The sequence below is a fragment of the Nicotiana sylvestris genome, chromosome 10 (assembly GCF_000393655.2).
Source record: "Nicotiana sylvestris chromosome 10, ASM39365v2, whole genome shotgun sequence".
Classification (NCBI taxonomy): domain Eukaryota; kingdom Viridiplantae; phylum Streptophyta; class Magnoliopsida; order Solanales; family Solanaceae; genus Nicotiana; species Nicotiana sylvestris.
The window spans coordinates 73,882,323-73,892,442 of NC_091066.1; the positions used below are offsets into that span (position 1 = coordinate 73,882,323).

A 10,120-nucleotide genomic window follows, 5' to 3' on the forward strand; every position below is an offset into this window, starting at 1 on the left:
GTAGATGTGGACGACACCTGGGGTGCTTATTGTCCTAACGAGTTTGCTTTGCTCCTCGTAACTGGTCCAAAGCTTCCAAAGGTAACTTCAGGTATGTTTTCCACATCAGCATAGAACTTGGAATTAGCAGCCTTGGTGGAAGTTGAACTGGAGTTGATTTTCTTTGAAGTCATTTCAATGTTCTTGAACTTTGGTGATTGAAAGTTGAGATGAGAGATAGAGATTGTCCCACTGGGCGTGCCAGAATTTGTAGACAATAAATTTGCATCGAGAAAATAAAATCAAGACCGAAAAATATTGCAACAATTGTAGTATTTTATTTCAAGTAATTTGAGCATTACAATCTCTATGAATCCTCTAATTCTTTTTTCCAACAGTAAATAAATTCAATGGCCTTTGAGCTTGATCTTGAATATGTAGTTGCCGCCACGAACTATGATCTTGAATTCAATTAACACGAACTTTGAATTGAATTCGTACCCCTTGAATGTTGATTTGTTCTTCGTTCTTAAACTTGAACTTGATTGCTTGATGCTTGAAACTTGTAGAGAAATTTGCAGTGTTTGATCCACGAGATCTCTCTTGCTTTTTGTTATAACTTCTGATGTCTTTTCTGGGTTATGAAGACCCCTATTTATAGTTGTGGAAGGGAGGAGTTGTGATAAGAACAAACTCTTTCCGACCAATCAAACTGAAGTGTGACATGACAGCATTTGATTGGCTGGAACATGTCACTTCCACATGTGTCACGGTTTCATTGGCCTATTAATGTGACTCGACATGCCTTGTCATTTTGACACATGTCATGATCCTATTGGCTCTTCCGTTTGACTTGGCGTGCCACGTCATTTGACACGTGGCACCAAACTGGGCTTCTAGGAAGATGTCATCTTGGGCTTAATAAAGTAAGCTTATCACTTTAGCCCAATGAATTAAAACTTATTTATTTAATCTATATATATTAGATTTATATAATTAATTTAAATATTTTAACCTATAATATTTATTTGGCCTAAAATATATTTAATTAAAATTAAATCCAAATTTAATTATGAATTTAAATTTAATAAAATTTTAATTGTCTATAGTAATGTTGTAACACGCCAAACGTGAAGCATGTTGTAACACGTTACGAAGATTAGCTTTCCTAGTCAAAAAAAAAACGACGGTCGGTAACCTTCCTCTGATATTCAATATCAATAGCTATCTAGATATTTCCGTAACCTACTCATCGCCAGCCTTTAGCCCTACTCATCAGTCAACGCATCTCAATCGTTAATCATCTACCAGCTCATTCAATCCAAACCGTCCGATCATCCTAACCCCGCTATAAAATAACGCCTCATCTCTTCATCAACTCGCATCCCATTTTCAATCTCTTCCGTCTCCACCGTTAATCTTTTCTCTTTAGATCTGGTACTTATCATTTCTCTGCTTCTGACACTGTGTTCAGATCTGTGTAGATCGTTCGCTGATCTACCGTTTGAGTATGGTCTCGAGTTCCATCGGAGATCTGCTTTTTGATTGTTGGGCCGGAGGTTTTGTTACGAACCGTTTGACTTTGAGAAATGAGTTGATGAAAGCTTCATAATTTGGAAGAGTAGCTCTTGTCTGCTTGGTAGTTGTTCCAAAGCAACCAAATCTGGTTATTCAAGTCGATTGGATGCTTCATCGTTTGCTGCTTGGGTTCTGTAGGTTAGCCTATTTGTTTCTATTATTTTTGCATTTATCTACCGTTTTGGACCAAATTCTATTTATTGACATCTGTTGTGGTGTTTCTGTTTGTTGCAGATTTGATTCTACATGCGGCTCATATTGACCATATATCTGTTCTGTAGAGCTGCTTGACTAATCACATCTGATTTATGCTCCAACTGTTGAACTGTGGGTCGATTAACCGTTGGTAATCGGCGAGGTTGTGGTTGTTAGAAAAGGTTTATCATTGTTTAATTTGTTGTCTATTATGAGTTGCATCATTGATGAGCATTAACCTTTCTGATACGCATGCATATGTACGAGTTAGTTATATAGTCATAGAGAAAAAGAGAGGACATGTGAGATTTTTGTTGTTTCCCGACCTTTGCCATGATGGGTGCGCTCGCATGGCAGGTCACAATACCCAATAAAGTTTCTATTTTTTGTTTCGGGAGAGGAGATGGCACAGGGATTTTGCCTGGCGCTCCTCTCTTTGTGTCGTCTTGTCTTTTGTTCTCTTCCTTGTTCCCTAGATATTATACGCAAGATCAATACCACCAAGAACGTCACATCAGATTGTTGGATACTTGCCCTTTGAATGGTGGTCTTTTATTCAAAGGCAAGTGACTCGTGCATCTCTTAAATTTGACATCGGTCGGGCTAATGCTAGGATTAATCTGCTCCAGCACTCCAATCAAAGGTACAAGAACGAATTCCCTCCACTAACATTTACGTTTAACTTAGCATATAGCATATTGCCGTTCCATGAGTAAGTCTTTCAAATAGCAGTCCTTAATTTTTAATGCTCATCTTAGACTACGATGGCAGTGTTGATCTAATTGTCAAAAATGAGATTTATATATTAATTCCAAGCTAGCTAGACAGGCTAATAAGTTGTTTATTAAAAATAAATGCTCTTTAATGAATAGTAAAGTGCAAGATTATAGAGGCTACATTCTAGCTGGGTATAATAATAAACTCTTTTGCAAGAAAAAATGTTTCTACATTTGGTAACAACAGACAACTTTGATAACTTAAATGCGTTTATGAATGGGTAAATTTGTTTTTCAAATTTAGGTTTTGCAAATATGATGTTCCCTTGGGTTGACAGGCGTGCGACATACTTCCTAGTTGGTTCTTAAAAAATGAGATTGTTAACCCACTTACAAGTCATTCGAATGTGTAATGTGGATTTTTTTTATTCAAATGGTTCACTGTCTTCCTAATATTTATTAGTCTGTGTCATGTTAGAGTGTCAATAGTCAGTTGTTGATTGGTAGAACTAGTGGGAAAATCTCTGTTCTATTGTTGTAATGTAGTAGTGAATTTGAATGGGAAGTATTGTCCGAGTGCAGTTTTTTGTAATCTTGGAGGGGTGAATATGTATGTACTCAAATATGTTTCAGTATTTGGATAGAATGTCATTCTTCTCTCCACTGGCTTTGGGATGGTGCTAGCTACTTGTTGAAGATCAATGTTAAGTATCTGGCTCTGCCGAGCTGATCAACCAACTTGGGATGCTGCTGAATTACAGTGGAAAAAGGTGATATTCTACTGCTTAAAGTGTCAGCTGTGTTCGCTATGTCATTACTGTCAGTTGGAATAGCTGTCTAAAATTGAGGCTTCTTTATTTCTTCGAATACTTTCAAAGTGTTGCCGCCTTAGTGGCTGTAGCTCGTCCTGATTGTTTGGTGTATTGCTGGAGCCATAGGGCTAAATTTTAAGTTCCAAAGTTTACGTTGCTGCTCTTAAAGAAAGCATCATCAGCCTGATACCTGCAAGGGTGTCTTACCACTTTAATTTTATTTTATGTATTTGATCTATCTAATTTTTTGCTGTCTTTTAGGAATTGGATATTGCAACTTTTGTAGATGATAGAAAACTGGTTATTACCAAAAAAAACTGGTTATATCCACATCTGGTACATGTGATTGTCTTGATCGTTTGCAGAGGTAATGTCATGCTTAATATTCATTGTTGGTAGTTTATTATATGCTAACTAGTTAAGAGTTTAAATTACAGGTTATATTGCTCTTTACTCCTAGTAACTGCCAAATTCTAGTTCTTTCACAGGGGGGGGGGGAATGGTCCTGTTTTAGTGTACGTACGTCGATAGAGAGAGCATACGGATGTTTATAGAGAAATGATTCATAAATTTGATAATTTCTTCTTGGTCTTCAGTGGCTGAATTTTTGACTATTTAAAGCTGCAAAATTTTCTCCTTATAGCAAGATGTTGTAGTTCTTCCTCATTTTATACTTCCACTTGCTCAAATCATAAAATCAAATTAAAAATGTACTGAAATAAGCAATTAATTTTGATATTTTAAATGCTTGCATTAAAAGGAATACTTGCTTTTTTGTATTTCAAACTAGTGATAATTTGTAGAACCCTTTGTAGAACGCCTTTTGGTTTACTGATCTTTGTAGTTTATTTTATACGGTGGCCTTTGGTTGAGTGTGGTATTTTATCTCTCTTTCCGGCACCTGCTAAAATTTATAAAGGATTTGTACCCCATTACAAAATTTACTTATGGAGTTGGTCTGTCTAAACATATACAATTGTTTATAACTTTGAGATCATGCTGTGAAAAGTAAAATAGAATCGAGTCACTCCTACTTGAACATGTAGTATTGTGAAATGTCATTAAATTTGAAATCGTGTTAAAAGTAGATTAAAGTAGTCAAAAGTCTGAAGAGTTATTAAAAGTAGAAAGCTTCATTATTTTTTGAAAATGGAATAGAGTTAGGACTGTCAATTGTAACTTTTTAAGTAAAAGCATTATTTGTTTAGACGTCATTTTTATGACAATATAAGTTTGTCCGGTTTTTTAATTGTGTTATAAGAACTTGTTTTATCGGTTTGATGGATCCAAGAGCTCGGCCTCTGGTGGAGCGCTCAATTGTGTTCAATTGAGAGGACGGTGGTTCGAATCCACCTGGATTCCTTTTGCAGTTTATTATCACTATATTCTTAAATTTTAAAGTAATAATAAAATTTAATATTGTGTGAGTTAATTGCTGCCTGTTTTTTTTTTCCGCAGAATAAATGCACGCTGTGCAATCGGTTGTGTCTTTACTTTTTCTTCTAGTTAAGCCTTGTTTTGTCTTTTTATATATGATATCTTAAGTTTTGAGGGTGAAAACTAAGAAGTACTTGAATTATTTCTAGAATGTTAGGAATAGTTTATACATGGGAGGCGCGTGAATAACTTAAAGATTAAATTTTTTATTTTATGTCCATTATCTTTACTTTTTATGCCTATAAAAAGTCATGTAATTGCAATGGAAAAATACACCAAAGTGAAAGAAAAAAACACTTTTCCCTTCTTTCTATTTCTTCTTATTTATATTTTATTGCATTGCTTTTATTTTATAATACTTTTCCCTTCTTTCTATTTCTTCTTATTTATATTTTATTGCATTGCTTTTATTTTATAATACGTTATCAACACGAAGCTCTATTTTATTCTTAACTTCAGCTAAGTTGAGCCATATTTTATTTAAGGTATGTATCATTATAATCATTTTATTTATGGCAGTACATATCATATGCTCACTGTTTGTAGATTACTTTGCGCTTGGGTATCTTAAATAATTTAAGTACATTGCAGTGATAAAATATTTTCTTCCGTGCTTAACTCTTAAAGGACCTTAAAGTCATCAAACTAGCTATGTACTAATGTCATATTTATAATATTTATGGACTTCCTGGATAAAAACATATCTTTAAGGCATTTTGAAGAACTGTGAGAAATGAATTGACAAACAATAAATTTATAGTTTAATTACTTTATATTTATTGGAACATATAAATAATGTTAGTTACGTTCGATTCTATTAACACATATATATCAATAATATAAAGTGAAATGAAACATGTAATTTCTACTTTATGGCAAGAATAAAATGAATTAGTAGAATGTTAACATGATATAGCTCTAATTTCATTTCTTTTACCTTAATCGTTTTGTTTTTATTAATTGTTTATTATTATAATTATTTCTATAACTTATTCATCTTTTATGATAGTTTTCACTATGTCAATTTATCAAAACTTGAATTTGTGGCACTTGACATCACCGGGAGAAATTATTTATCATGGGTACATGATGCTGAAATTTACCTGGAAGCGGTCTTGGAAATACTATTATACAAGGAACTGAAACATCAAATTAGGATAAAGCGAAGACCATGATTTTTCTTCGTCATCATCTACATGAAGGGTTAAAAACTGAATATTTAACCATAAAAGATCCACTTGAATTATGAAATAATTTGAAGGATCGATATGACCACCTAAAACTTACGGTATTACCGAAAGCCCGGTATGAGTGAGTACATTTAAGGTTGCAAGACTTTAAAACCGTAAGTGAGTATAATTCTGCTATCTTTAAAGTAAGTTCTTTATTAAAATTATGTGGAGACACTATCACAGATGAGGACTTATTGGAAAAAATATTTTTTACTTTTTACGCTTCAAATGTGGTGCTACAACAACAATACCGTAAAAAAGGTTTTAAGAAATATTCTGAGTTAATCACATGCCTACTTGTGGCAGAGCAGAATAATACTCTATAAATGAAAAATCATGAAGTTCGTCCCACTGGGTCAGCTCCATTTCCGAAAGTGAATGCTGTAGCAGCATATGATAAGTTTGAAAGAAAACAAAATAATTACCGTGGTCGTGGACATGGTCGTAAACGTGGACGTGGCAGGGGCGAAACAATTATCGTCATTATGGTGGAAATAAATTGGAGAACAATAAGGGTTCTCAAATTAATCATTCAAAAGGTAAAACTAGTATATGTCACCGATGTGGTATGAGAGGTCATTGGACACGCATTTGTCGTACGCCAGAACATTTTGTCAAACTTTATCAAGCCTCCCTCAGAAAAAAAGAAAATAATGTGGAGGCACATTTGACCTTTCAAAATAATGATGATGAAGCAGGTCCCTTAAACAAATATGATTCTAAGGCACATCTTGCATATAAAGATGATGATTTTGAAGGCCTAACAAATATTACTCATTTAGAAGTTGGAGACTTCTTTGAGGATATTGACTGAAGAACTAATCATCTTACTGGGGAATGAAGCTATAAAAGTTGTTATTTTTATGTTTGCAACTAGTTTATTTTTCTTGAGTGTATTTTCCTAATGCATCATGTGTTGCTAGTTTCTACATTCCTAATGTATTTCTTAATGTTTTTTTCCGCTTGTCTTTCATATTTCTTATGATGTATTATTTGTCTTTTTTTTAATGAAGAATATGAAAATTACCCAGTCTTCAATTGGACTCAAGATTAATAAAGATGATATATGTCTTCTGGATAGTGCTACAACACACACTATTTTAAAAGATAAGAGATATTTCTCTTATTTGGTAATGAAAGAAGCGAATGTTAATACAATATCCGGTAGTACAAGATTAATTGAAGGTTCTGGAAGAGCCAATTTATTACTACCAGGAGGAACAAATTTGGCTATTGATGAAGCACTATATTGTAGTAAATCTCAAAGAAACTTATTAAGTTTCAAAGATATTCGCCAAAATGGCTATCATATTGAGACTACAAATGATGAAAAGATTGAATATCTTTATATTACTACAATAATGTCCGGTAAGAAATATGTGCTTGAAATGTTACCTGCTCTTTTCTCCGGCTTATACTACACAAGTATTAACAGGATTGAAACACATGCCATAGTAAATGAGAAGTTTACTAATCAAGATAATTTTATTATTTGGCATGACCAGTGGCCATCCTGGTTCTAATATGATGCGTAAAATAATTGAGAATTCACAAGGACATGCAATGAAGAATCAGAAGATTTTTCAGTTTAAGGAATTCTCTTGTGCTGCATGTTCTCAAGGAAAATTAATTATTAGACCATCAACTATTAAAATTAGGATGGAATCCCCTGAATTTCTGGAACGTATACAGGGTGATATATGTGGACCCATTCACCCTCCATGTGGACCATTCAAATATTATATGGTTTTGGTAGATGCATCTACAAGATGGTCACATGCGTGCTTACTATCAACTCGTAATATGGCATTTGCGAGATTGTTGGCTCAAATAATAAAGCTAAGAGCACAATTTTCAGATTATGCAATTAAGACAATTCGTCTTGATAATGCTGGTGAGTTTACATCCCAAGCCTTTAATGATTATTGTATTTCAACTGGGATAACAATTGAGCATCCGGTTGCTCATATTCATACACAAAATGGTCTAGCAGAATCATTGATCAAACGCCTCCAATTAATTGCTAGACCAATGCTTATGAGAACAAGACTTCCCATTTCAGTATGGGGTCATGGTATTTTGCACGCAACAATACTTGTGCGGATAAGACCCACAAGTTATCATAAAGTCTCCCCATTGCAATTGGCTTTTGGCCAGGAGCCAAATCTTTCCCATCTTAGGATCTTTGGTTGTGCGATATATGTTCCAATTGCTCCATCACAACGCACAAAGATGGGTCCTCAAAGAAGGTTGGGGATATATGTTGGATTTGAATCTCCTTCTATTATAAAATATCTAGAGCCGATGACTGGAGATTTATTTACGGCAAGATTTTCTGATTGCCATTTTGATGAATCAGTATATCCAACATTAGGGGGAAAAAATAAGCAGCTGAAAAAGAAGATAGATTGGAATGCATTATCACTGCCGCATTTAGATCCTCGAACAAATCAATGTGAACAAGAGGTTCAAAAGATTATTCATTTACAAAATATTGCAAATCAATTGCCAGATGCATTCACTGACCTACCAAGGGTGACTAAGTCATATATTCCAGCTGCTAATGCTCCAATTCGAGTTGATATTCCGGCAGGACAATTAATTAAAGAAAATGAGTCTAAGCTATACTTGAAACGTGGTAGACCAATCGGTTCTAAAGATAAAAATCCTCGAAGAAGAAAAAGAGCAAGTGATCAAAGTGAACATAACACAGAGGTAGTGGATTAAGAAGAGCCCCAAGACGTAACAAATGATATGACCTTAGGGGAGGTCCAGGTACCTTAAAATAATGAGAATGAAGAGATATCAATAAGTTACGTCTCAACCGGGAAAAAATGGAACCAAAATAATATTGTTATTGATAATATTTTTGCTAATAATGTTGCTGTTGAAATAATGCAACAAGATGAGGATCTTGAACCAAAATCTGTCAATGAATGTAGACAGAGAAATGATTGGCCAAAATGGAAAGACGCTATCCAGACAAAGTTAACTTTACTTGGAAAACGTGAAGTCTTCAGACCCATAGTTCGAACACCTAAAGGCATAAAGCCAGTAGGGTATAAATGAGTTTTTGTGCGAAAACGAAATGATAAAAATGAAGTCGTTAGATATAAAGCGCGACTTGTGGCACAAGGGTTTTCCTAAAGGCCTGAAATTGATTATATGGAGGCATATTCTCCTGTAGTGGATGCTATCACCTTCAGGTATCTCATAAATATGACAGTGCAAGAAAAACTTGATATGCATCTAATGGATGTTGTTACAGCCTATTTGTATGGATCATTAGACAACGAAATTTTTATGAAAATACCTGAGGGATTTAAAGTGCCAGAAGCATATAAAAGTTTTCGAGAAACTTGTTCAATTAAGCTTCATAAATCTTTATACGGATTGAAACAATCAGGTCGTATGTGGTACAATCGCCTGAGTGAATACCTGTTGAAAGAAAGGTACAAGAATGATCCAATTTTTCCTTGTGTCTTTATAAAAAGGCATGGATCTGAATTTGTTATAATCGCCGTGTATGTTGATGATTTAAATATCATTGGAACTCCTGGGGAGCTTCCAAAAACAGGACTGTTTGAAGAAAGAATTTGAAATGAAAGATCTTGGAAAGACAAAATTTTGTCTTGGTCTACAAATTGGGTATATGAAAGATGGAATATTTGTCCATCAATCAACATACACCGAAAAGATTTAAAAGCGATTCTATATGGATAACGCACATCCATTGAGTACCCCGATGGTTGTGAGATCACTTGATATAAAGAAAGATCCATTCCGACCTCATGAAAATGATAAAGAGCTTCTTGGTGCCGAAGTACCATATCTTAGTGCAATTGGGGCATTAATGTATTGTAAGGCCCCGGAAAACTTTTCCAAGTAATTTGAGATTTTGTTGTACCAAGGTAGGCTAATTATTTTATTTTGTGTGCAAATGAGGATTCATGATATAATGGGTATCAATTGGATATGTTAATAAGCATATAATTCATATTAGAGGTGGATTGGGGTCTAAGGAGAGGCCTAAGTCTAAGCCAAGTTAGAAAAGTTTCATATTAGACGAAATCTGCGAATGAGTGCACACAAGGCCCCAGTTTGAACGATTATAACTCCAGTTCTATTGGGTGTTGTGTGATGCATAACATATCAAATTAAAGCTCTTTGA

The 10,120-nt window shown here is 34.4% G+C and overlaps 1 long non-coding RNA gene across 2 annotated transcripts; it reads left to right on the forward strand.

Moving 5' to 3' along the window:
- Positions 1 to 1,360: 1,360 nt before the first annotated feature.
- On the forward strand, positions 1,361 to 3,678 carry LOC104210896 (uncharacterized). Of its 2 annotated transcripts, XR_011403153.1 has the most exons (3): positions 1,361 to 1,695; positions 1,792 to 2,395; positions 2,773 to 3,678. It is a non-coding gene; the product is annotated as an uncharacterized lncRNA (long non-coding RNA). The 2 variants fall into 2 exon arrangements; XR_706994.2 differs by having other exon boundaries at positions 1,792 to 2,782.
- The last annotated feature ends 6,442 nt before the right edge of the window (positions 3,679 to 10,120 follow it).